Source organism: Peromyscus maniculatus, chromosome 1, assembly GCF_049852395.1.
Source record: "Peromyscus maniculatus bairdii isolate BWxNUB_F1_BW_parent chromosome 1, HU_Pman_BW_mat_3.1, whole genome shotgun sequence".
Lineage (NCBI taxonomy): Eukaryota > Metazoa > Chordata > Mammalia > Rodentia > Cricetidae > Peromyscus > Peromyscus maniculatus.
In genome coordinates this window covers 56829625-56853210 of record NC_134852.1, presented here as the reverse complement: position 1 = coordinate 56853210, position 23586 = coordinate 56829625, and the positions used below count along the sequence as shown (strand labels likewise).

The following is a 23586-nucleotide window of genomic DNA, read 5'->3' as shown; positions in this document are numbered from 1 at the left end:
GTGTCACCAGGGTGAAGAAAGATGAAAGGATTAAGTTCTGATAATAATATCCTATGTTTACAGAAATGTGAACTTCAAGTTAATGAATCCACATTATCAAAACTTGATTCCCTTAAGAGTGGAGAATTACTCATTGACATGGTAATTCAAGTGCCAACATGATAGTTTGACAATGAAAACATGAACAAATAACTTAAAAACACACAGAATTATCTTCCTACATTTGAAAATAAAATAAGTACATTAAAATATTCCTCGTTGTCTCTAAAGGAATGTTGTTGAATACAGAAGGCAGTGTTTTGCATCAGAGCAGTTTGAGCACATTGTGGAAGTGTTGGGGGAGGCAAGAATTAGATAATTGCAAGAGATACTTGTGCATGTTTAAAGCTGCTTGGGCAACAGCATTTGCAAAGGCTAGGGACTCTGAGTTATTGTTAGACATATGCATGTAGCTGGTCTGAACATAAGATCCTGAAAGAGTTTCTTACCTAGATTATCTGACAGTGACACATTACATATTATACTACTCTCTCAGTAGCTGCAGGTGTGTGTGTGTGTGTGTGTGTGTGTGTGTGTGTGTGTGTGTATGTGTGTGTATGTGTGTGTGTGTTTGCATGTGTTTATGCATGTGTATATGTGTATATGTATTTGTGCATGTTTGTATGTATATGTGTGTATGTATGGGTGTGTGTGAGTTTGTGTACACCTGTTGAGGTCAGAAGACTTAGAACCCTAACATTGTTCCTCTAGAAAATCAGCATGTACTCTTGAATGCTGAGCCATCTCTTTAGCTAAAAATTTTTAAAACTTGAGTGTTCAGTTTGTTGAATTTTGATTCTTGATTTTATTATTATTTTATTTTATTTTACAATACTATTCAGTTCTACATAACAGCCACACATTCCCTTGTTCTCTCCCTTCCTGACCCCCTCCCCTTCCCCCCAGCCCAACCCCCATTCTCCCCTTCTCCAGAGCAAGGCCTTCCCCGAGGACTGAGATGGACCTGATAGACTCAGTCCAGGCAGGTCCAGTATCCTCCTCCCAGATTGAGACAAGCGTCCCTGCATAAGTCCCAGGTTTCAAACAGCTAACTCATGCAATGAGCCCAGGATCTGGTCCCACTGCCTAGATGCCTCCCAAACAGATCAAGCCAATCAACTGTCTCACCTATTCAGAGGGCCTGATCCAGTTGGGGGCCCCTCAGCCTTTGGTTCATAGTTCATGTGTTAACATTCGTTCGGCTATTTGTCCCTGTGCTTTATCCAACCTTGGTTTCAACAATTCTCGCTCATATAAACCCTTCTCTTTCTCCCTAATTAGACTCCCGGCGCTCCACCCGGGGCCTAGCCGTGGATGTCTGCATCCAGATTCCTCAGTCCTTGGATGGGGTTTCTGGCACAACTATCAGGGTGTTTGGCCATCCCATCACCAGAGTAGGTCAGTCCCGGTTGTCTCTCGGCCATTGCCAGCAGTCATTTGTGGGGGTATGTTTGTGGATTTCTGTGGGCCTCTTTAGCACTTTGTTTTTTTCCTTTTCTCGTGTGGTCTTCATTTATCATGGTCTCCTATTCCTTGTTCTCCCTCTCTGTTCTTGATCCAGCTGGGATCTCCTGCTCTCTTTCCCTTGACCCTCGTCCTTCATTGCTCCCACTCATGTCCAGGTTGTTTATGTAGATCTCAGCCATTTCTCCATCATTGGGCAATCCTCATGTCTTTCTTGGGGTCCTGTTTTCCAGGTAACCTAACTGGTGATGTGAGTAGCAGTCCAGTCATCCTTGTTCCACATCTAGTATCCTCTTATGAGTGAGTAATACCATATTTGTTTTTCTGAGTCTGGGTTACCTCACTCAGGATGATTTTTTCTAGATTCATCCATTTGCCTGCAAACCTCATGATGTCATTGTTTTGCTCTGCTGAGTAGTATTCCATTGTGTATATGTGCCACAATTTATTTATCCATTCTTCAGTTGAAGGGCATCTAGGTTGTTTCCAGGTTTTGGCTATTACAAACAATGCTGATATGAACATAGCTGAGCAAGTGCTCTTGTGGTATGATTGAGCATTTCTTGGGTATATGCCCAAGAGTGGTATAGCTGGATCTTGGGGGAGATTGATTCCCAATTTTCTAAGAAAGCGCCATATTGATTTCCAAAGTGGTTGTACAAGCTTGCATTCCCACCAGCAGTGGAGGAGAGTTCCCCTAGTTCCACATCCTCTCCAGCATAAAGTGTCTTCAGTGTTTTGATCTTAGCCATTCTGACAGGCATAAGGTGGTATCTCAGAGTTGCTTTGATTTGCATTTCCCTGATGATTAGGGATGTTGAGCAATTAAATGACTTTCAGCCATTTGAGTTTCCTCTGTTGAGAATTCTCTGTTTAGTTCTATAGCCCATTTCTTAATTGGACTGTTGGTCATTTTGATGTCTAATTTCTTGAGTTTCTTATATATTCTGGATATCAGTCCTCTGTCAAATGTGGGATTGGTGAAGATCTTTTCCCATTCTGTAGGCTGTCGCTTTGCCTTGTTGACCGTATCCTTTGCTCTACAAAAGCTTCTCTGTTTCAAGAGGTCCCATTGATTGATTGTTTCTCTCAGTGTCTGTGCTACTGGTGTTATATTTAGGAAGTGATCTCCTATGCCAATGCGTTCAAGACTACTTCCTACTTTCTCTTCTAGCAGGTTCAGAGTAGCTGGATTTATGTTGAGGTCCTTGATCCACTTGGACTTAAGTTTTGTGCACGGTGACAGATATGGATCTATTTGCAGCCTTCTACACGTTGATATCCAGTTATGCCGGCACCATTTGTTGAAGATGCTTTCTTTTTTCCATTGTACAGTTTTGGCTTCTTTGTCAAAAATTATATGTCCATAGGTGTGTGGGTTAATGTCAGGGTCTTCAATTCAATTCCATTGGTCCACATGTCGGTTTTTATGCCAATACCAAGCTATTTTTATTACTGTAGCTCTATAGTAGAGCTTGAAGTAAGGGATTGTGATGCCTCCAGTTGTTTTATTGTACAGGATTCTTTTGGCTATCCTGGGTTTTTTGTTTTTCCATATGAAGTTGAGTATTATTCTTTCCAGGTCTGTGAAGAATTGTGTTCGTATTTTGATGGGGATTGCATTGAATCTATAGATTGCTTTTAGTAAAATTGCCATTTTTACTATGTTGGTCCTGCCTATCCATGAGCATGGGAGATCATTCCATTTTCTGACATCTTCTTCAATTTCTTTTTTCAGGGACTTAAAGTTCTTGTCATATAGGTCTTTCACTTGTTTGGTTAGTGTTACTTCAAGGTATTTTATGTCGTTTGTGGCTATTGTAAAGGGTGATGTATCTCTGATTTCCTTCTCAGCTTCTTTGTCCATTGTATATAGGAGGGCTACTGATTTTTTTGAGTTGATCTTGTATCCTGCTATGTTGCTGAAGGTGTTTATAAGCTTTATCAGTTCCTGGGTGGAATCTTTGGGGTCACTCAAGTATACTATCATATCATCTGCAAATAGGGAAAGCTTGACTTCTTCCTTTCCAATTTGTATCCCCTTAATCTCCTTATGTTGTCTTATTGCTCTGGCTAGAACTTCAAGTACTATATTGAATAAGTATGGGGAGAGCAGACAGCCTTGCCTCGTTCCTGATTTTAGTGGAATTGCTTTGAGATTTTCTCCATTTAATTTGATGTTGGCTGTTGGCTTGCTGTAAATTGCCTTTATTATGTTTAGGTATGTTCCCTGTATTCCTGATCGCTCCAAGACTTTTATCATGAAGGGGTGTTGGATTTTGTCAAATGCCTTTTCTGCATCTAGTGAGATGATCATGTGGTTTTTTTCTTTGAGTTTGTTTATATGGTGTATTACATTGATGGACTTTCATATGTTGAACCACCCTTGCATCCCTGGATTGAAGCTTACTTGATCATGGTGGATAATTGTTCTGATGTGTTCTAGGAGTCTGTTTGCCAGTATTTTATTGAGTATTTTTGCATCAATGTTGATGAGGGAGATCGGTCCGTAGTTCTCTTTCTTTGTTCTATCCTTGTTTGGTTTAGGAATCAGGGTAATTGTACCCTCATAGAAGGAGTTTGGTAATGTTCCTTCTGTTTCTATTATGTGGAACAATTTAGAGAGTATTGGTGTTAACTCTTCTTTGAAGATCTGGTAGAATTCTGCACTGAAACCATCTGGTCCTGGGCTTTTTTTGTTTGGGAGACGTTTAATGACTGTTTCTATTTCCTTAGGGGTTATCGGACTATTTAAATAGTTTATCTGGTCTTGATTTAACTTAGGTATGTGGTACCTATCCAGAAAATTGTCCATTTCTATTAGGTTTTCCAGTTTTGTGGAGTAGAGCTTTTTGAAATATGACCTGTGGATTTCCTCAATGTCTGTTGTTATGTCCCCCTTTTCATTTCTGATTTTGTTGATTTGGATTCTCTCTCTCTGTCTTTTGGTTAGTTTGGATAAGGGCTTGTCTATCTTGTTGATTTTCTCAAAGAACCAACTCTTTGTTTCATTAATTTTTTTGTATTATTCTCTTAGTTTCTAATTTATTAATTTCACCTCTCACTTTGATAATTTCCTGGCATCCATTCTTCCTGGGAGACTTTGCTTCTTCTTGTTCTAGAGCTTTCAGGTGTGCTGTTAAGTCACTAGTGTGGGATTTCTCCAACTTCTTTATGTGGGCATTTAGTGCTATGAATTTCCCTCTTAGCATTGCTTTCATAGTGTCCCATAAATTTGGTATGTGGTGTCTTCATTTTCTTTGATCTCTAGGAAATCTTTAATTTCTTTCTTTATTTCTTCCTTAACCCATTGTTGATTCAGTTGAGCATTATTCGGGTTCCATGCGATTATAGGTTTTCTGTAGTTTTTGTTGTTGTTGAACTTTAACTTTAAACCATGGTGGTCTGATAGAACACAGGAGGTTATTCCAATTGTTTTTTATCTGTTGAGATTTGCTTATGTGGCCAAGTATGTCATCGATTTTAGAGAAAGTTCCATGGGGTGCTGAGAAGAAGGTATATTCTTTTTTGTTACGATGGAATGTTCTGTAGATATCTATTAGGTCCATTTGTGTCATGACATAAGTTAAGTCCTTTATTTCTCTGTTAAGTGTTGATTTGGGAGATCTGTCCAGTGGTGAAAGTGGGGTGTTGAGATTTCCCACTATTAATGTGTGGGGTTTTATATGTGGGTTAAGCTTTAGTAATGTTTCTTTTACATATGTCGGTACCCTTGTGTTTGGGGCATAAATGTTCAGAATTGAAACTTCATCTTGGTGGATCTTTCCTGTGATGAGTATGTAATTCCCTTCTTGATTTCTTTTGATTGACTTTAGTTTGAAGTCTATATTGTTGGATATTAGGATGGCTACACCTGCTTGTTTCTTAAGACCGTTTGATTGGAAAGTCTTTTTCCAGCCTTTTTTTCAAGTATGAATAGATTTCATAAATGATATTCCCCAAATAAGAGAAATTCCATAATAGAGAACAGTTAAAGCTGGTAATAACCCCCACACATATCATGAAATGTGTCTTTGGTGTGCTCTTTAGTATGGACCAATGCTGGATTCTTCTGGTAAATCAGAAATCCAAGTGAAACATGACACTTGAAAGTAGGTTTCAAGGGTCATCAAGGTTTTTCTGGTCTTTGCTCACTTTGGTTTTCTCTCTGAGATAAGCCAGTTGTCATTAGACACATCAATGATCCCTAGGAAGAGGCAATGCTGTGACCATCTGTGTCCCACCATCTATATCCTGCAAATGTCCATCTTGATATGATATGCAAGACCAATCCAGCCCTTTAGATGACTGAAACCTTGCCAAACGTCTTAACTGCAAAGACATAGGGAATTGAAACCTAGAACCATTCCAAGGTCTTACACCAAAATTTCTGTATGATATTGTGTGACTTTATCTTGGGAGACATGAACAAATGCCTATCCACCAAAGATACAGCACCAGTCATAGACCAGAGAAATAATTTGACAGAACTTCAACTTAGTAAGCAGTCTCACAAGTATGCAGTGAACCATTTATGTGGGTGAGAGATTGCTTATAGGTGGCTTTCTGCATGACCCCAAAGCAGCTGTGTCCCTAGAAAGTCCACTCAGCATTGGTGGCCACTCAGAAAAATTCATCTCTGGATCTTCGTCCTTTACAACCATAAACAGGGGCTTTGAGAATCTTGTAATTTTATGTACTTTCTAAGACTTTAAGTATCAATGGCATCTGGAGTCTTATGAGCCTCTTACAACTTTCCATGATGGAATGTGTCAAGTGGGAAGAAACAGCTACACAATGTATTCTACAAGTATTCTTATTGCTGTTTATAAGAGCAGTGTGCAGAGAAGATGATCAATACAAGTCTTGAAAGGGGAACTATTTAACAAGTTCCAGAAACCACAAAAGAACTACATTAAATTAGTAGATTGCAATGGTTTGAATAGCAATGACCCTATAGGCTGATATATTTGAATATTTAGTCACCAAAAAGTGGCATTATTTGAAAGGATTAGAATGATTAGGAGATGTGGCCCTGTAGGAGGAAGCATGTTCCTGGAGGTGGGCTTTGAGGTTTCAAAAACCCATGCCAGCCCAGACTGTCTCTCTCTCCCTCTCCCTCTTCCTCTCCCTCTCCCTCTCCCTCTCCCTCTCCCTCTCCCCCTCCCTCTCTCCCTCTCCCTCTCCCCCTCCCCCTCTCCCTCTCCCCCTCCCCCTCTCCCTTTCCCTCTCTCCCTTCCTCTCTCTCTCTCTCTCTCCCTCTCTCTCTCTCTCTCTCTCTCTCTCTCTCTCTCTCTCTCTCTCTCCACCTAAGGATCAGTATGTATCTTTCAGCTACTGCTCCAGCACCTGGCTGCCTGCCACCATGTTCTCTGGCCTGATAATAATGGACTCACCCTCTGAAATTGTAAGCCCCCAATTAAATGCTTTCCATGGTAAGAGTTTCCTTGGTCATAGAGTCTCATCATAGCAATAGAACAGTGACTTAGACAATAATAAAGATTAATTATACATGAAGACAGTTATATTGACAGATTGTCCTCAGTTAAGTATATAGTTTACAGCAGATTTTAAAAATCTTATAAACAGCTGCAGAGTTATTTCTCCATATTAGCAACGTGTCAATTTCTGAAAGAGCTGGATACTTTTGTGAGATTTAGAGTCAGCCCTCCATGATTGATAATGCTCATTTACTCAAGGCAGGATTGCATAATTACAGTTTTAGAGAGCTATTTTGTGCAAACGGAAACAGGCTGGAAAGTTTTCCCAGGATGCATTTTGAGAGTAGATTCTATCAAGGCTCAGTGGATCAGGTTAGAGAGCAACTGGCATGGTGCTGCTGTTCTTGAAGGAAGGAGAGAAGGGAGAATGATGTTTGATGCCTGAGCTTTGTGGGACCTCCATAGTTTAGAGTTCCACTGTAATGACTGTAATGGTTATATCAAGAACTGCCAATGGGGGTATCATAGAATGTTAAAAGTCCATCCTTTATTTGTCCTTTCAAAGTGACCATGAGATTCATTATTAAAGGAGCACGTGTACAAAGCTGGGATGAAGCAGGTTATCATGGACATGAAACCAGGCCAGGGTGGCTGCTTGAAGTAATGACATAATGACCTGGCATTACCCTAGAGATGTTGGGCCTTTATCTCTAGGCTAGCCTCAGACTCTCTAGGAAGCTAAAGATGATTTGAACTCCTGACTTTACCTCTGAATTTTTGCTAAGATTAGGTGTTGTGATTTTAGGATATTATATTATATCTTGTCTACCTAAAATGGTCCCTTTTTATTAAAATAAAAATATGAGTACACAGCTCAGAGAAATTCTTATACATTAAAAATTAAGGGTTAAAAATGAGAATTATTTCTTTACAGAATATGAATGCTTCATCAAATAATAAATAAGTCATTTGATGGGTATTTTCCTCAGTTGATTTCCTTTTTCCTCTCTTCATACATGAGAGAAACTTACCCTGGAACACTTTAAATCTATCAGAAGTCTCCACAGAGCCTCTTAGACAAGTTCAGTACATTGATACATAATGTATTAAACTTTCAACATTTAACAAATTTCATACAATTTAGGAATAATTGTGCTTGAAATGTGTATCTATGCATGAATGCATTGCACAGTTGAGAATAAAATTCTTGTTTACTGAAGCTACACAACATGCAACCTGAACGAAGCAGAGTTGGATATGGAAAGTCATTGTTGCTGTTGTTGTATGTGTATGTATATATATATGTGTGTTCCTGAGTATATGGATTTATGTATTTACACCATGTACACATAGGAGGCAGTTATGGGTGGCCATGTGGGTGCTGTCTCTACAAGAGCAGCCAGAGCTCTTAAACACTGAATCATTCCTCCATTCCATAGCCAATATTAATGCAGGCTTAGAATAATTCTCCAAGGCAGGTTTTACTCTGGTAAAATTTACATTGACAAAATCTTCTAGGGACAGGTCTATGGCTTTTGTCACATGTAGATAGATAAATCCTCCCACAAAAAAGATGTAAAATTACCCCCGCCCACCAAAAAACGTTAACTTTTAGTCATTTTAAACCAACATAACCCCTCTTTTTTTCCTAAAAGTCATTGGTCTGAGTTTTTTTTTAATTTCAGTGACTCAGCATTTTCTAGAATGTGCTACATATGCTATCACATTATGTAGCTCTTGGATTTTCTTTCTCTCACTAAAACAATAAGTAACTCTTTAGGTGTGCTTTGTATATTTCTGTGTGTAGTCCATTTCACTGTGTAGTAGTTCTGTTTAAAGGCAATATCTCAATATATATACTTGAATACCAGAATTATGAAAAACATGGATACATAATGTATTAAACTTTCGACATTTAACAAATTTCATACAATTTAGGAATAATTGTGCTTGAAATGTGTATCTATGCATGAATGCATTGCACAGCTGAGAGTAAGAATCTGAATGGAACTTTAAATATTTTCCTGCTTCCTTCTGTCTCATGGCATCCTGAAGCAATGCCCATTTGCATTCTGACTCTACAAAGAAGATTTGTATTAAGAATTTGCATAATAAAATTATCCTATTATTATTATTATTATTATTGGAAGTCCAGCATCTTCCTTTCAAAGGAATTACTTTTAAATTATCAATGTTGTTATATATGTATGTACATATGCATATATGTGTCTGGCATAAGTATTCAATATCACTGTTTTCATTGCAACAATCCTTAGTATTGCATTTGCCCATCAGCTTCCTCTAAAACACATAGTTAGTTCATTTTGACAGTTTCACACAACAATGATGTTGAGAATATTGCATGCATACATAGACATGTGCACTGCATTTCACTTGCTTAAATATGCTTCAAAGTGCATTGTCTCTGCCATATAATACAATATGACTTTCATGAACCTAGTTGTTTCTCAAAGTGTTCCGATGATTTTGTATACCCTCATGAATCTTGGAATTGTCATAGTTGCATGCCCTTGACAAAGCCAGATGTGATGACAGTTTTTATCTTTATCCATTGTAATAATTGTGTAGAAATACATTGTCATGGCTTGAATTTACATTAAGCTGATGACTGACAGTTTCTACATGCGTTTCTTTTTTGCTATCCCTGAAACTTCTTTTGCTAAGTATGTATATAAACCACTCAGTTTAGCATTTCTTAACTGGATTGTTTTCTTATTTTAATAATGATATATTACAGTTTTATGTTTCCATGTTGACTAATTTCCACTATATCCAACCAGTCTCATTTAACCCTTCTTATAATATAAAAATACTGCTGTGAATTCTTGAAAACAAATAAGTGTGGCTCCACTGTATTTACACAAATGCTTATTAATTCTATGAGTTTTAGCTTTAGTTTCTGCTATTGTATTAAAACATGTTTTTCAGTTTGCAATATTTCTGATCAGGAACAACTATTTCACTTTATGTAAGTCTGAAAACTTCTAATAAAGTACCTGAGAATGTAGCCTCTTACTTTTTCACTGTTTTGTTTTATGGTTTTCATTATTTATTTGGCTCTTGGGAGTCAATTATCTTTTTAAAAATAATTAAAAGTGTAAAAATATATTACATAGATGCTGCTAAAATTATAGTGGAGTTATGTGCTAATTATATATTGTAAAATGAAAAGCATCCCAAATTGAAAATGCTTTTCTTTCCTATCAAGTTAGAGCTGAGCCTAACCTTACTCATATTTGCTAACAGAATTTACAGCATCCAACAATGGGGCCAAGTGGAACACAGAAAAATAGTTCATAGATACACAGACACTGGCATCTGGGGACATGCTGGGGTCCAGAACACAGAGCAGAATATCCAGACTGCCCTGGAAAGACATTCTACTGTGGGATACAGGCTAACTCTTCCTGTGAATACCTGTCATGCCTTGAGCTTGGAGCCACTGCCCTGCCCAGAATCCAGAAGCAATCCCCACTTCCTTCTCCAAACCCAACTGCTCCTCATTGTCCACCAAGAATCCCAGAGTGACACTCACTGCTCCACACTCACATCCGAGTATCCTTTACAGCCTCAACCCCAGACTCTGAATATACACCTCACTGTTTCCTCACATGTATTTCTTATTTCTATAGCACTTGGAAAGAAAATAATCAAAATTCAGTATGAAGGATAATTTTACTGAATGCAACTTGCTTTTAGACTATAACACCAAAAACATTGGACAGTTTTATAATCAGGTACCTTTGCACACATGTTAAACTTGGTCATTGTTGAAGTAATACACTTATTTGTGTGCATCTAATTATCTTGTATCATCAGTCCTTTTCCTGGAATCTCTTTTATACTGTGCATTCTAAAAATCCATGATCTTTGCTTATATTTAGTTACTCAATCAATTAATTAATTTACCCTTTGAGACAGCATCTCATATAGCTCAAGCCCAGGATGGCCTCAAAGTCCCATGGCTGGAAACAGCCTAGAACTTCCAATCTTCCTGCCTCTATACAAGTCTGGACACCTTGAACTTTCACCCTGATTTATTTGGTCTTTTTAGAAAAGTTCCTTTTTTTTCATTTGTAAAATATATCTCCTCTTGATACATTAATTTCTGCTATATATCTCATTATTTCAATACTTTCTAGTTAACCATTTTATGGTAAAATAGATATAATACACACTCTCATTTTCTGTTCTTTCTCTCTTTTTGAGCACTTCCTTATGAACACTGAATCTTAATCAATCCCATCTGCACTTGTCCCCACATCCTCCTTTGGGCCTCTCCTCTCCCTTACAAATTCATGACTCCTTTTTTCACACACACACACACACACACACACACACACACACACACACACACACACTTACACATACAGTCATGCACACATCTACATGTATGTATGTATATACAATCTCCTGAGTTCATTTAGCGTTGTGCTTGTGCATATGAGATTAAAGCAGACCACATGGGATTGGATAATTTAGTAAGGAGACAGTCCCTGAAGAAAACTGATTCTCCCACTCTCAGTAGCATTGAACTTCCTATATCTCTTTCATCATTCACTATTTTATCTGAATAGCTTCATCTAAGTCTAAGTTAGTCTTTATGCAGGGATCTCTATACTGGATGTGTTAACTATGTTAGTGTCGAGTTGAAACAGCTATGAAAAGAATCCACAGGAGACAGAAAGTAATTAAATACAAAGAGAAAAGCACAAATTAAACAGGAAGAAAGAACAACTAATCCAAGTGCTGTGGAAGAATATCAGGTTACTGTGCGGAGTATTTTGGGCTCTGCATCCACTGGTTTGGCATCCTCAGATTCAACTACCTAGATTCAACATATTTGAAATGCTAATTTGCACTGAATGAAAGCAAGGAGTTTTTCTCACCATTCTTAACTGCAGAGCAAAGCATCTGTGTTGTGAAAGGGTGATCTACATGTGACTGACACACACAAGGGGACATGCACAGGGAAGAGCAGTGTCATCATGTACGGAGATTTGAGTGTGCACAGGGTTTGCTGTTCTGGAGACAAACACCCCCAGATTCAGAGTGGCAAGTCAAGAGCACTTATGTTGCATGTATTGTTTGAAACTTTCCATCTTTGCTTTGGTCATATTTGACAATTGGAAGTTTTGTCTAGGGACACCTTAAACAGGTTCTCCTCTCTTTCCTCACAGAGCTGTTGCAGCTCCATGCCCATCAGGGGACTGGATATCGCTCTAGAGTTTTGTTCTGATGTTTGTGTACTGCTTTTACTGGTGGCTTTTTAGTATTTTACTTTTTTCACTTCTTTAGTTCTGCAGTTTCTATTACTTTCTCATCCCTTCAATCAATTTAATAGTTTTGAAAATCCACTGCTCTATAATTTTCTACACCTCTTCAAATTCATCCTTCTTTTTCAGAAAAACACTTTTCACTTGATATTTTCAAAAACTAACCATAATTATTTTAAAAGCGTATCTAACAGTTACAGCATCTGAAGTAGCTCCCAATATGTCTGTTTATTGTTTAGTGTCAGACCATGACCCAGTGTTTGACACAAACTGTGTAAGAATGGCCTGAAACACTGGTTAACACTCTACACACTGAAAAATCTGTGTTAGGTTTTAGTGCCTATATTAATTACTTTTCTTTCTTGTAATAAAATGCCATGAAAAAAAGCAGCTCAGGGAAGAAACAGTCTATTCTGGTTTACAATTTCAAAGGGGACACTGTCCACCAAGTAGGGAAGGCCTGGCAGCTGGAGCCCTGAGCATGCCTAGCAATCAGAAAACACACTGATCACATTTCATCCATACATAGGAACCAAGAGACAGAATAGGAATTGTCAGGTTATAAAACCACAAAGCACAACCCAGTTATGTCCTTCATCAAGGCTCTATTTTCAAGTGGTTACAGAATCTTTTCAAACAGCACCACCAGCTAGGGACCAAAGTGTTCAAACAAGCCAGCCTGAAGGGGGAATTCTCATTCACACCACAACAGTGTGTCCTTCTTAGGTGACCAAGAGAACTTAGAGCTAGAAACAAATCAAGACATTCCAATTTGTAATTCTTGAATTCATTCCAATCTCATAATTCACTTCTAAAATTGATTTCAGAATCTTCATATGGCAGAATGATTTGTAATGTTAGTCACATTCATAGCATTTTCTACTGACTTCTCATGATGGCTCAGTCATTACATCTCCATTAAATGATTATTCCTTTAGAGCTCAAATAATTCCTTTAGAGCTCTCTGAAAATAGTACTATCAGTGGGAAAGAAAATAATTAACAATTTTCATTACCTCTTTATTTTTTGTCTTTTCATAATTCTGCATTTTTATAGGCCAAACAATACCAAGAGGCCAGTCATGAATATTTGTAATTCCAAGGGGGAAATTATCTATGTATATATGTGTGTATGTATGTATGTGTGTATGTACATATTTGTCTGTCTGTCTTCTATTTATCTGTTTATCTCTCTCTCTCTATCTATCTACACATCTATATATCTACATATCTATCTACTTCTAAGTATTTAAAACTTACTAATGAAGCTATGCCCTTATTCTGCTGAGTTTCTATTCACAGTCTTTGAGTTATTTTCTGGAAATCAGTTCATGTTCAAAGGTTTTCTGAGGTAAAACTCATAGCCTGCTAGTTCCTATGCAGTTAAGATTTGCTAAAGGATGAATGCTAGAACCTTCCATAAAATGCTAAAATATGAGTGATGAGACTTACTGAAGAAAATGTGACTGGCAATCAGGTTTTCACTATTTTTTTCACAAAGTTTTAAACTCAGCATTTTCTGGAAAATCTAATTACTTCTGAAAATTATGGAAGATGGCAGTGCATGGCTGATCAAACAGGATTCATCTCAATAAGGCAGTTCTCAGAAGGAGTATATACTTATATGGACTTTCATTTAGTCAAGTGGCTGTAGGTATTCAGCTAGATAGTTTTACAATGCTGTAGATAAAAGATGAAATACATTCAGGGTAAGATATGTTGATCACTGTCTTATATATTTTTACAATTTTCAAATATTCCCTCTACAATTGCTTTCTCAAACTGCTCACAGTTACAGAGGATTAAACTGAAAGTAGAATTGTGGCATATATTATATATACTAACTGCCTTGAAATAAAATTTTGTGCCAACCATTGTCTCTAAAATTATAATAAACCTCGTGGTTTTTATGACAGAAAGGATTTGGAAGAGTCTGGAGAACTATATTGACATTGGGTATGGTGACTTCATACCTTGGTCTTCATATTCAAGTTAGCTTTGCTGTCTGTATTTCTGAAATAGACAATACGACTGCAATAGACCTCATATGGAGTCATTCTGCACCCATGTTTGAAAGACCAAGGATACTGAATATTCTTTATTTCACCATTCATTCAAAGCTTAGGGTCTCAGCTTTGAAATCAGACAATATGTAACTCATAGCTTCACCCAGGCATGAAAGCCTCACCCTTGTGTGTCCCTGTGTTTAGTTTTTGAAATCAGTGAATTAACCCTTGAACATGGTGTCTTCAAAGACATCAAGTTCAAACTCCTCATTCTAGGTACAAATAAAATCAATATTAGAATTATTTGGATATTTATTGGTGCCATTTAATTAATTAATAGTAAACTAACAAGTTCAATATACTTACTCCCAACATAATTATTAAATACAGTCTTATTATGTATCTCTCTCATGTCAGATTCCATCTCCTCCTAAACTGTTCTGTCACAAAGAAGTGACCTGCTGCCAGTAAACAGCACCAGTTTTTGTCAAATTTGAAGAGCAGAATTTTAATACTAAGCAGTAACAAGGTATTAGGAATTCATGAGTGCTGTCTTTGTCCAAATTTTTTCACAGTGAAGAACTGTCATGGTCTGACAGCTGAGGAAATGCTTTTCCTTTAAGTTAAGTTTTGATACCATGTACACTTTCATGCTGGTAATTCCACAAACTATGCAGAAAATGAGCTATTGCCTTTACTCATAAAACAGTGCTGTAGAGCAAAGGTATTCTGATGCTCATTGACCTTGATATGGATGTCTTCATAAAGTTGCTATAAGTTTGATAAGGAGTGGTTGATTTTTTTCTAATTTCCTTATTTCTTGTACTCTATTCTTGCATGAACCATATATTAACAAAAATCTAAACCCACAAAATATACAAATTAGGTATACAATAGTGACTCATACCTTTAATCTCAGTGCTAGGGAGATAAAGACAGGCAGATCTCTGTGAATTTGAGGCCAGCCCGGACTATAGAGTTCCAGGACAGGTAGGACTACACAGAGAAACCCTGTCTTGAATAACAAACATACAAACAAACAAACAAACAAACCACAAACAAAGCAAAACAACAGAAAAGATATAGCAAGAACATAAAATAAAATGGCAATCTTGCCAATTTCATTATTTTTATACAGAAAACCCACCATACAGTACAAGAAATGCCCTAGCTATATTTTAAGTGCAATCAAGAGTTGTAAACACAGAAGTAAACATGTTACATCATCTCCAGAGAAGCCACTTGGGTCCTTCTCTCATCACCGACCTCCTGTAGGGGCCCATGTGACTCAGGGCCAATTCATGACTGATTGGCAGGCATGAAGTTCACCTCCCATACGGAGAGCCTGGAGGTCAGCTGTAGGTGGTGGGAAGTAACCCTGTTATCCACAGTGGAGGATTCTGGATCTTGTAGTGTGGTGTGGTGGCCATGATTATCTGCATTCCAGGCTTTATTCATCCACCATCTGAGTCCAGTGAACTGGGACACTCCAGAAATGGTCACAGTGGGAAGGACATCATGGGAGCACACAAACTGTGCTACTTATAGGAAGGTGTAGTCTCCCAGCCCACCATCACTTGTCCTTCAGAGGTGGACTTTGAGTCTCACCTTTCCAGTGCCTTCAGCCAAAGGCCTACCCACAGCCTACAGGATAAAAGAGTGCCACTGTATTTTACTTCAACACTGTGGGAGATGACTACTCGATGTAAATAAAGTAACAGAACATATAGATGCTGTTGCTGAACATGGCTGGATCCAGAGAAGGCTCTTCTCTAAATGCACATATGAATTTATAATGGGATAATTTCAAACAAAAGCCAAGTTGAAAACAAAACAAAGTAAACAGGTTATAACCATTGCTTTCAACTGATGGGCTTTGTACTGAACACCCTGAGAACAGAAAGGAAGAAATGGTACTTGACCTGATCCTTGAAGAATGTGCACATAAATGTAAGGCCAACATGTAAGATATGAGATTATTTTATTCTGAACTATTTAGATAAATTGCCACTTCCGACAGAAAGTGCTCCCTGTGCACCTACCTAAACATATAAAGGTGAAAAAAATGCTACCATCTACAGCAAATTCCTTCACTTGAACACTGGGTACATGTGGTTTTATTCTATTTTAATTATCATTCTTTAATCTTTCTGAAGGACATTTGCAGTAGCATGCAAGGTTATTTATGTATATCTCTTGTTAAAGAGAATTTGAGCCCTGCTTTCATAAAGCTTGAATTCCACAATATGGATCTCCTGTAGAAAAAAATATGTAGAGTTATCTAAATGAGGCATCTAACCCATGATTTTTTATTAGTTGCAGAGCTGTTTAACATTCCTCTCCACCAGTAAAAATAAACCGCACAAATTTCATGATCACCACTAATTGTTCTTCTATAGGACTCAAGTTTAGGGCCCAGTACCCATGTAAGGCAGCTCATGAGCACCAGTTCCAGGGAATCCAATGCCCTCTTCTGTCATCCATGGGCACCTGCATACACATTGCAAACACATACACACACAAATAAAAATAGATTATTTTAAAAGAGGATTCTTAACCACAATAACAAAACCCTGGCAGTTGGCTTCACATGGTCTGTGTATCATTTTCTGTAGAATGGAATTGTTAGTATAAGAGGTGTGGAAAGGGGAGGTCCATGGAATTTACATTTGTCCTGAAATGGTGATTAGACTTCATGTATAATAAATGACTATAAAAGTTTTGCATTTTATCATATATGGTATGCGATGGAAATATCTGATACACAATAGGGATTCAGTTTAAGAAACAAGGTGTAAATGGAACTAAGATTAATGCAGTGCACAATTCTGACAGTGGGGGGGGTCTTCCTTGATGGATATGAACAGGCAGGCTGCCTCCCCATTACTGATACAATGCTGTATGTGGTAACTAGCTCCTAAAGGACCAGAAGAAATGTTGGGAAACCTGGATATAGATTATGTTAGAAACCTGGTGTGGATTTGACATGCCTCTTTTTAGTATAATCTTCAACACAACATTTATCCTCAAGTTTATATCTATTTCAACAACACATTAATTCTGAGTAATGTTGCTCCATGAATATATTAGATTCCAGAATGGGAAAACACTAGATCACGCAAGCAGTTGTCCAATTTTAACACCCGGTCAGTTTTTAGAGATTGTTATTCAGTGATGCTTAACAAGCACTCCCACTGAGCTGAGCACACCAATTAGTTTCTGAACCTTTTCAGTATTTTGCTGAAGTTCTATCCCAGAATGAAAAGATTGATTTATTACCAATTTTTCAATAAACAACTCACAAACAATAAAATGAGAATATAATTGAAGAAATTTAACTAAGATTAAGAAGCTGCCAGGTGGGCTGGAGAGAAGGCTCAGAGGTTAAGAGCACTGGCTGCTCTTCCAGAGGTCCTAAGTTGAATCTCCAGCAACCACATGATGGCTCACAACCATCTACAAAGATATCTTGTGTCCTCTTTTGTTATGCAAGCATACATGCAGGCAAAATACTGTATACATAATAAATAAAAAAAATCTTTAAAAAAACTCACTAGAAGCTCACTCTATTACAGACACTAACTTGAGGCTTGCACATATCCCATTGACTATGATATTGTTATCTACTCAAAAGGATGGTATAGTAGGGATAAGAAGATATGTCATTTAAAGACAAAAATGGTAACAATGTAAGTATGATGCTGTGTGCTTAGAAATGTTGACATGTGGTTTAATCTCTAGAGCAGGAAAGGGTCTGTAATATAGAGGGAAGAATATGAGCTGGGTATAAGAAAGGGTTTAATTTCAATGAGTTTACAGAGGACACAATTAAGCTTATATCCCCGAACAGGCTAGATCAAGCTGAGATCACTTTTCTCAGATACTTTATTTTTAATGCTGATACAGCTGAAGGTCCAATGAGCTATGAACCTCATCCAAAATCTTATTAGCATGCTGAGAGAGATTGTGGATCACTACCCAATCCTGTTCATGGATTAATAAACTTTGCATTGCATAATTTTACACCCCTGAGTGTGAGGGAGGAATGCTTACATTTGTGGCATTTTTTCCTTTTTATTAACTATTTAAAACTCTACATTTATTCTTGTTCTGTTCTCCCCCACTCCGTGTAATCCTGTCAAGAAATGGAAACTCCTTTATTTTTAATAAAAGTTACCATTGGAAGAAACACATGGTTAATTCTACCCAGGCTAGAGAGAGAAAGGACATTTTGTGTGGATGCATTTGGTAATGTTTTTATTCCTGATGGGAAGATAAATACAATGGATCAAATCAAGTTCAACAAAAGAAAGATGGCAGAACCATAAAAACACACAAGTAAAGATGTGTTGCAAATGTTTGGATTATACAATTTGGGTTTTCTAGGAATGTTAAATGTCTATGGGAAAGATACTCAGAACAGGCGATTGGAGCCCCTGTGTATGAAGATCCTAACTGATGCTGAGACCCTCTAGTAAGGGTGCAGCCACTCAGACAATCTAGTTTATACTCAATAAAGTTAATTGATTGTGGATGTTAATAACATTAAGAAAACACCTTCACAGAAACATGTACATTTTTTTTTAACTGTTCACCATTTGGCTTACAAAATGGCCCTCACATGTTACAGAAGTCATGCTGATGCAAATTCTCTTGAGCTGTGGGAGGTCAGCTGTCATCCTGCAACCATTGGGTTGATTAAAAAATGGCATATTGAAGATCTAGGGAATAAATACAGGAAGAATTTGTACCTTTGGGGACAGGGTTCAGTCACTGACACATTAATCTTCATCTACTTTATGGGTGTATTTACATGTTTCTGTGCTCATGAGTGTACTGTATGCGTGCTTGACCAGAGGCAGGAGACCAACCTCAGCTCTTGTTCTTAAGGAACTACAAAAGCAAATAGTATTTGAGTGAGGGTCTCTAAATAGCTGGAGTTCACTAAATTGGCTAGAATGGTTTCCCAAATGAGACACTGTGATCTGTCTGTCCCTGTCTACCAGTGCTGAGTTTAACATCTTTTTTTTTTAAGATTTATTTATTTATTATGTATACATTGTTCTGTCTGTACGTATCCCCACAGGCCGGAAGAGGGCACCAGATCTCATTACAGATGGTTGTGAGCCACCATGTGGTTGCTGGGAATTGAACTCAGGACCTTTGGAAGAGCAGGCAGTGCTCTTAACCTCTGAGCCATCTCTCCAGTCCGAGTTTAACATCTTTTACCTACATGCCTGGCTATTGTTTTTTTAATGTAGGCTCTGGTTGACTGAACTCAGGGCCTCATACTTACAAGTTCTTCTCTACCATCCCAGATTCTCTAAGTCCTTTTATAGAGTAAAAATAATTTCTTTAGTCAAGAGACCCTGGTGCTATTAAAACCTGGTGCTTCATGCAGTGAACAGAGTTCACTTACAACCCATTCTAGGTCACCCAGCACAAGCAATTATAAAAAGTTTTAAACTAGAAACACTAGTAAAATTACTATGATTTCACATTTATTTTTTTACCCATGAACATTGCTAAGAGCTATACCAGGAGAGAAATTGGCATATGTATCATTTAAAAATTTGACTCAACAAAGTACTCTTGTCATAATTGGCTTGATATCAGGAAACAGCATACTTTTCAGCACATTATTCCATTAGTGTTCATTGATTTGAGGTCTCTCATTAAATACAAAACTCTGCCTTGGGAACATCTTAATTAGCTAAGTCCAAAGCACTGCTAACAGTATGTGGGCAAAACTTGACATTTAAATGCAAAAGTTGGATCTACAGATGAGAGAAAGGAAGATGTAGTGTTTCTCTTTCTGTGTTTGTGTTACCTCACTCAATGATTGTTTGCAGCTCCATCCATTTACCTGAAAAATTTTCATTTTAATTTTCCCTTATAGCTAAATAAAATTATATTGTGTATATGAATTATATTTTTATTACTCATTCACCAGATAATGGACATTTAGGCTACCTCCATTTCCTACATATTGCTAATAGAGCAGCAATGAACATGGATGAGTGTTGCATGAATCTTAAAATGGTCTTTTAATAAAGAACCCCAAACCAGATATTGGGGTACATGCTGAAAGATCAGAGAGACAGAGGAACAAGCCACTGTCACATCTTACCTCTAGGACTCCTCAGCCTGAAAAGCCTTCAGTTCCTGTCTCCTCATGCCTTATATACCTTTTTCTGCCCAGCCATCACTTTTTCTAGTGCTGGGATTAATGGTGGGTATGCTTCCCAAATATTGGGATTAACAATGTGTGCCACCACTGCCTGGCTCTGTTCCTCTCCTAGGCTGAGTCAATCTCATGTAGCCCAGGGTGGATTTGAATTCACAGAGATCCAGACAGATCTCTGCCTCCTGAGTGCTATGATTAAAGGCATGTACCATCACTGCCTAGCCTCTTTTTAATCTAGTGGCTTGTTCTGTTCTCTGATCTTTAGGCAAATTTATTAGGGTACACAATATATTACCACAGATGAGTAGGTATCTCTGCACTAGGATAGAGTCCCATAAACAGTACATGAAGGTTCTTATTTCCCACATCCTTGTCAGGATTTGTTGTCATTTGTTTTCTTAATCTTAGCTATTCTGATGAGGGTAAATGAAATCCCAAAATATTTTCATTCCTAATGTCTATGGATATTGACATGGATTGCACTACACCTATAAGTTTCTTTTGATCGGGTGGCCAATTTCACAGTATTTCACTCTACCAATCTATTAGCATGGAGAATTCTTTCAATTTTCAGTATTCCTCCATTTCTTTCTTTAGAGAATTAAAGTTTTCATTGTAGAAGTCTACATTTACTTCATTTAGTTTGTTCTAGTGTTTTTGTTGGTTTAAAACTATTGTGAATGGAAATGTTACTCTGATTTCATTTATCCCATGTTTGTTTTTGGTATATTGAAGAGCTATTGATTTTTGTATGTTGATTTTATATTCAGCCACTTAGCTGAACGTGTAGATCAGTCTTTGATGTTTTATGGAAGAGTTTTGGAAATTCTTATAGAACTTACTTTTAATAGCATCCTCTAGACCAAAGAAGCATGACCCTATTCTTCCCTGCTTGTCCTTTGTTTCTGTGCACTCTAACAAGAAAAGGAAAAAACAGAACCAAGAGCTGGCTTGAATTACAGTGTGGTAAACCAATGAGCTTGCAGGAAATTACAAGCCTGTCTCTGTCTCCTGAGTGCTAGGATTAAAGATATGTGTATCACCACTCTATCATACACTTTATCATATAATGTATCATACACATTAAATTCCAATGATTTAATCACAACGGCTATCATTCTAATTTGTTTATCTGATTTCATTTATCCCATGTTTGTTTTAACATTTAGAATACATTAATTTCTATTTTTCTTAGATACATAAGAACAGTCATTATTCCAGTGGATTCATTTTTCTATGTTGTATTTACACTGAAAACATACATAAGTTGAAATTCCCATAAACATATCTGTATTTCAGCCATCAGCCAGTAATTTTAGGAGAAAAATAAAGTTAATAGTGCTAATACAATTATTTATTTAGTTTTATTTTCTGTGTCAGTCAAGCTGCTGCCTGAATCTACCTGTCCTGCTACGATGTATGAACAGACAAAGTTGTGAGAACTAAGGTCCTGAACCGCATGCTGTCAAAGGTAACGCTGTTCCTTTCACTATATCTCATCTTAGATGATCTCTAGGAGATGAAATCACCACACATCAACCAAAATCATTTAGATTTATGTTTTAAAGTGCAGGTTTATAGGGCATCAGCTTCCCAATACTGACTCATGTGTGCTATTATTTTATCATGTGGTTTGTGGGGATTATCATTCAATTGAGATGGGATTTATCTACATGTGTGCAGAAGGACACCAGTGTCTATCACTGAGGGATTCTCCAGTGTTTCTATAGATGTTTTCTTGGTTTGCTTGTTTGTTTGTTTTCTCTTTGCTTTTCCTTGATGGGCAGAGTCTACTTCTTGGCAACAGAGAATGATTTGTTTGTTCATTATTTATTTTATTCTTATTTACATTGTGAATCACTGAGCTAAGTGTCAAAGCAAAAAAATATCTCAAGCAGCAAATTATTCAGGGAGTAAAACTAGCATCCAAAAATAACATAATGTGATAGATAAAATAAATATAATAAAAATAGTAGGTGCTTTGGAAACAGAGGGGAAGCCAGTGGGCTGTGTTTGAGATGGCCAGATTCCAGACAGCAGAGTACAACTTGCCCTTTTGCTACATGTACAAGGGAGGCCAGTTTTCTGGCCCAAAGCCAACATTTGCTTCATAAAGTCCACATTCATGTTCCAAAAATCATTTATTTCCTAGGCACTGTAACAATTCTCCGATTACTGAAGTCTTGTAGATGAAAGCCAAGTCATCACTGGATTGTGTTCTTAAATAATTTAGCAGATCCTCATCTGACCAATCAAGTTGTGAGCAGCACCTTTCCTCTGATAAGGAAATCAATGAGTCCCTGGTAGCTGGTATAGGGTAGAGTTTCCACAGCAGAGCACATGGTAGGAGACTTCACAGAGAAGGAGATTCAGATAACTAAGCATGGCCATCCTGAGCTGCCAAGTGATAAATGGTCCATGAAGGTGTGAATTCGCAGCCTGGAACCCCCATCTAGGAAAGCAATGCCTATGACCTGACTGTGCCATGTGCCAGGCAGTGCTTAGCTATCAGAGACTCTATTGAAAACCAACAGCAACAATAGACCTCCAAAATGCAGAAAATAAAGAACAGAAAGACAGCTTTGGATTTTAGTGGTAAGACCAGGTTGTAAAGGCACCTCTAGTGATGGCATGCACTGCTCAGCTTCAAACTTTTAAAGAAGCAGAAATATTGAGGGAAATGTTGAAAGGACTGGGGCAGTCTCTAAACCAATTTAGAAATCACAGGTGACAGAACCTATTCTGATTTATTATGATATCAAGTTTCCCTTGATGCCCAAACCAGAGAAAGATAATACTCTAACACTGTCAACTAATATTCTATATATACTTAGATGCGAACACTCTTTCTAAGGGAATCCAGTTATATTTAAATTCAATGGTGTGTTGGGAGTCCCTGCTGGTCAGAGGTTGCAATCTACCATGGCCTGGCAGTTTTCTCCAAGATCAGCCACATGAAGGACTGACTACCTCCCCAGCAAGGCTGCCTGCTCTCTACCTATCCTTATCTTGAGGATATCATCTGTAGACCCGGATGCCTGATTTATCTCATGGATTACCCTTGACATGTTCTCTGCAAACATTTTTTTCCACTGCTGACCACATGGTAATTAAGTAACATGCTCTTAACTACTTTTACAGGGTTGTGCTGCC

General features: G+C 37.6%; 1 protein-coding gene across 1 annotated transcript in view; it reads left to right on the top strand.

Moving 5' to 3' along the window:
• LOC143266973 (STAM-binding protein-like) overlaps positions 1 to 23586 on the top strand; it is a 203351-nt gene that overhangs the window by 46380 nt on the left and 133385 nt on the right. The window contains exon 6 of the mRNA XM_076543070.1: positions 21814 to 21904. The gene's annotated coding sequence lies outside the window, so the exon portion shown is untranslated. The remainder of the gene's footprint in view (positions 1 to 21813; positions 21905 to 23586) is intronic.